A 4,626-nucleotide genomic window follows, 5' to 3' on the forward strand; every position below is an offset into this window, starting at 1 on the left:
AATAGGTCAAAAATGTTATTTCAGATTTTGTCTTACTTTAAGCATTTTAGCCACTGCAACTTATATTGCATAAAATAATTTGATATTAATAGAGTATATATTCATTTTAATCTCATATTTCAAGAAGTGGAAAGAAAGAAAAGAAACAAAGAAGGAAGAAAGGAAGCAGAGAGGTTGAAAGAGAGAGAGAAGGGAGGAAGGGAGAAAGAAAGACCAAGAGGAAGGGAGGAAAGCAGGAAGGGAATGGGTAAAAACAAATACTTAAATTTATATAGGATTTTTTAATACCATATCATTGACATTGACTATTTAACATTATGACACATTCAAAATTTGATTGTGAACAATCTTTCAGATATTTTTAGAGATACAAATGAAAATCAAACAATAGTAATCATGAAGGATTTCAACAGCATTTCTCATTAGTAGCTTGGGCAATAAGGTTGTTTCAAATCCAACCCTTACTTATTATAAAAATCAAGTGTTAGTTTGATCACCTTCACAACATTTAACATTTTGTTTGCCAGCCAATTTGATTTTAATACTCATCAATTTTTATAGAAGCAGCTCAAAATGTCTGTAGAGAAGTAATAATTGTAGTATCTCAAATATATTTCCTAGGAAAATAGAAAGTCAAATAAATTTGCAGTAAAATATGTAAAAATTCTCATTAGCAACCACTTAAAAGTGTTGATATGTTTCTTTCAAGATTATTTTTCTTTTCTACATTAACTATTCAACGTATTTTTCTATTTTATATAACCGTTCACTCACAATGCAGTATCTAATATATTTTTCTACTACTTTGTTTTTCATAGAAGTTTTGAACCATTAAAAAAAAGAAGTATAAAAGAAGCCAACTTGGTCACTCATTAGTAAGCCAATGTTTGGATTACACAGTGGATCTAATCTGGATGGTACATTCTTGGAATACAGCATCTTTGTCATTTACTTGAAAAACATGATGTGGTTTATTTGCTTTCCATTCAACCATGAATAAAAATAAATATTTTATGATAAAATCTGCTTTGAAAATTTTCAGGAAGATTAATCTTTGAAACTTGAGGTTGTTTTCAGTGAGACTTAAAAAAAAACAAGTGATAAACACAGGTAAGGCTGGCTGGCTCTAGGCTGAAATGGAGATTTCAACCCCAAATGCAGTGTTGAACATAACTTGGGCCCAGTCCAAATGCCTTATGAATTTTTGCAATACTAATATCAACTTCTACCCAGTAAGACAGTTCATTCTCACTCAAGATGTTTAATACCAAATGTTGTAAATTTGTATTTTGAAGCCGTATTTCTTTGCATATTTTATACGTTGTAATAGATTTGACTTCAAATTGAATTCAGTAGAAAGGTTGCAAAATCAGTAAAATCATATAAATTCTGCTTTTATCAGTTGTGATGACAAATGCAGTCTATACACAAAAGGCTTAAATAAAATTGAGCTGAGCTTGATGGGAGTCAGGCAGGGGGCTAACAAGAATGAAGTAGCAAGCCAAAAAAGAAATCTAAACCACTTCAATCTTCTCATTCTATTCTTTGACTATTTGGTTTTCATCAGAATCTGTTAGCGAATTCTGAGCATATTTATTGCAGATAGATGCTAGTGTTGCCTTAGCTTATTGGAACAAGGAACAGTGGGAAGTATGGATTAAGGGGTGCTATTGATAATCAGGGGAGGGCTGAATGAATTTTTCACACATCAAATATACGTATTATAAACCTGTTTTTTTTTTTTTTAAGAATCATTTTAAAGATACAGTATTTATCTCACAATGTTAATAACCAAAAGAGAGTAAATATTCAAAATAATAATTTAAGTGTACATTAAAAATGCCCTTTTTTGGCCGGGTGCAGTTGCTCAAGCCTGTAATCCCAGCACTTTGGGAGGCCGAGACGGGTGGATCACGGGGTCATGAGATCGAGACCATCCTGGCTAACCCGGTGAAACCCCGTCTCTACTAAAAAAAGTACAAAAAACTAGCCGGGCGAAGTGGCGGGCACCTGTAGTCCCAGATACTCGGGAGGCTGAGGCAGGAGAATGGCTTAAACCTGGGAGACGGAGCTTGCAGTGAGCTGAGATCCGGCCACTGCACTCCAGACTGGGCGACAGAGTGAGACTCTGTCTCAAAAAAAAAAGTCCTTTTTGCTATGTTGAAATAGATACCCTTAAATTAAACCTAAATATTTTTTGGATTTACTGTTGCAACATTTGAGTTTCAGTTTTAATATTCTTCAAAGTACAGTAAGAACATTTCTGAAGAGTATAGAAATAGATTCCTAGATACAAAAACCATAATAAAGTGCCAACACTAACTATCTATGATTTAGAGAGAAAATTTGTAAGAAAGAGTAGAAAATTCTCTAAGTTTGGAATTTAAAATAGGGGTCCAGGCTTTATTATTCACTGTTTATGGTAATTCAGAGAAGTAAATTAAACTTTTCAAATTGAAATTTGAACATTGTTATAATTAAGTACTTCATGAAGTGGCTGTTAAAATGATAATATCTTCTTAGGATACCAGTAATTATTTTATTTGGTATTATGAATGTTACTTTTCATAGAATTTCAAAAATAATATGAGTAAAAACATTTGTGACTGAAGATGGCTAGTTTGTTTATGTAATTTTTTTCTTAAGTTGACCAAAAAACAAAATAAAGTGAATAAGAAAGTCTTTAAAAACTCATTGTTCATGTAACATAGCAAAGAACAGATTCTGGTGTGGTTTTATACAGGAAATGAAATGCAGATGAGCAATTAAGGGCAGAGGACAGTGTAGTGCAGCCATGATACAGCAATAACGTCAAGCAAGTTAAAGTTTCTGATGAGGCAGAAGGAAAGCATCAACTATGAAGGACAATAAAAATATTCTTGTCTCATTTTTTTAGATAATAAATAACAAGTCCTTTTTAAAAACAGCCAATGTATAAGACCTCAAATTTTAAAAATCACCTCTAGTTGTATATACTCACTTGTGTTGAAACCAAGACATAAGAGCTACCTCAAAAAAATAAAAAATTTTCTAATAAGAATTTTTGTTATATTTTCTGTGTTAGCAATAAGAATAATAGTACCAGATTTGACTACTTAATGAATAAATGAATGTATTAATTAAATTGAAAACTTTATTTGAAAGCATACTTTTTTTTTTTGTAAGATGTGCACTTTTATTCAACTGGTCTCAAGTCAGTGTACAGGTAAGCCCTGGCTGCCTCCAGCCACTCCCAGGGAGACCAAAAGCCTTCAGACATCTCAAGTTGGGGGACAAAAAAGGGGGGGCACGAAGGTTCATCATTCAAAATAAAACAAAATAAAAAAGTATTAAGGCGAAGATTAAAAAAATTTTGCATTACATAATTTACACGAAAGCAATGCTATCACTTCCCCTGTGTGGACTCAGGAGAGGACTGGGCCATTCTCCTTAGAGAGAAGTGGGGTGGCTTTTAGGAGGGCGAGAGACTTCCTGTAACAATGCATCTCATATTTGGAATGACTATTAAAAAAAACAACAATGTACAATCAAAGTCCTCGGCCACATTGTAGAACTCTGGGGGATGCTTGCTCCAACCGACTGCTGTCACCTTCACCATTCCAGTTTTTAAATCCTGAGTCAAGCCAAAAAAAAAAAAACCAAACCAAAACAAAAAAAACAAATAAAGCCATGCCAATCTCATCTTGTTTTCTGCGCAAGTTAGGTTTTGTCAAGAAAGGGTGTAACGCAACTAAGTCACAGTCCGCCTAGAAGCATTTGCGGTGGACGATGGAGGGGCCAGACTCGTCATACTCCTGCTTGCTGATCCACATCTGCTGGAAGGTGGACAGCGAGGCCAGGATGGAGCCCCCGATCCACACAGAGTACTTGCACTCAGGAGGAGCAATGATCTTGATCTTCATTGTCCTGGGCACCAGGGCAGTAATCTCCTTCTGCATCCTGTCGGCAATGCCAGGGTACATGGTGGTGCCACCAGACAGCACTGTGTTGGCGTACAGGTCTTTATGGATGTCCACGTCACACTTCATGATGGAGTTGAAGGTAGTTTCATGGATGCCGCAGGACTCCATGCCCAAGAAGGAAGGCTGGAAGAGTGCCTGGGGGCAGCGGAACCACTCGTTGCCAATGGTGATGACCTGGCCATCAGGCAGCTGGTAGCTCTTCTCCAGGGAGGAGCTGGAAGCTGCCGTGGCCATCTCCTGCTCGAAGTCCAGGGCGACATAGCACAGCTTCTCCTTGATGTCACGCACGATTTCCCGCTCGGCCGTGGTGGTGAAGCTGTAGCTGCGCTCAGTGAGGATCTTCATGAGGTCCAGAGCAGGATGGCGTGGGGGAGGGCATACCCCTCGTAGATGGGCACAGTGTGGGTGACTCCGTCACCAGAGTCCATCACGATGCCAGTGGTACGGCCAGAGGCGTACAGGGACAGCACAGCCTGGATGGCCACGTACATGGCTGGGGTGTTGAAGGTCTCAAACATGATCTGAGTCATCTTCTCACGGTTGGCCTTGGGGTTCAGGGGGGCCTTGGCCAGCAGCACGGGGTGCTCCTCAGGAGCCACACGCAGCTCATTGTAGAAGGTGTGGTGCCAGATCTTCTCCATGTCGTCCCAGTTGGTGACGATGC

General features: G+C 37.9%; 1 pseudogene across 1 annotated transcript in view; it reads right to left on the bottom strand.

Annotated features, from left to right (window-relative positions):
- Window positions 1–3,149: 3,149 nt before the first annotated feature.
- The window catches only part of LOC105508291, a 9,892-nt pseudogene continuing 8,415 nt past the window's right edge, over window positions 3,150–4,626 (bottom strand). The window contains exon 2 of the transcript XR_001001234.1: window positions 3,150–4,626. The product of XR_001001234.1 is annotated as an actin, cytoplasmic 2-like (transcript).

This window comes from Colobus angolensis, unplaced genomic scaffold (genome assembly GCF_000951035.1).
Source record: "Colobus angolensis palliatus isolate OR3802 unplaced genomic scaffold, Cang.pa_1.0 Scaffold100, whole genome shotgun sequence".
Classification (NCBI taxonomy): domain Eukaryota; kingdom Metazoa; phylum Chordata; class Mammalia; order Primates; family Cercopithecidae; genus Colobus; species Colobus angolensis.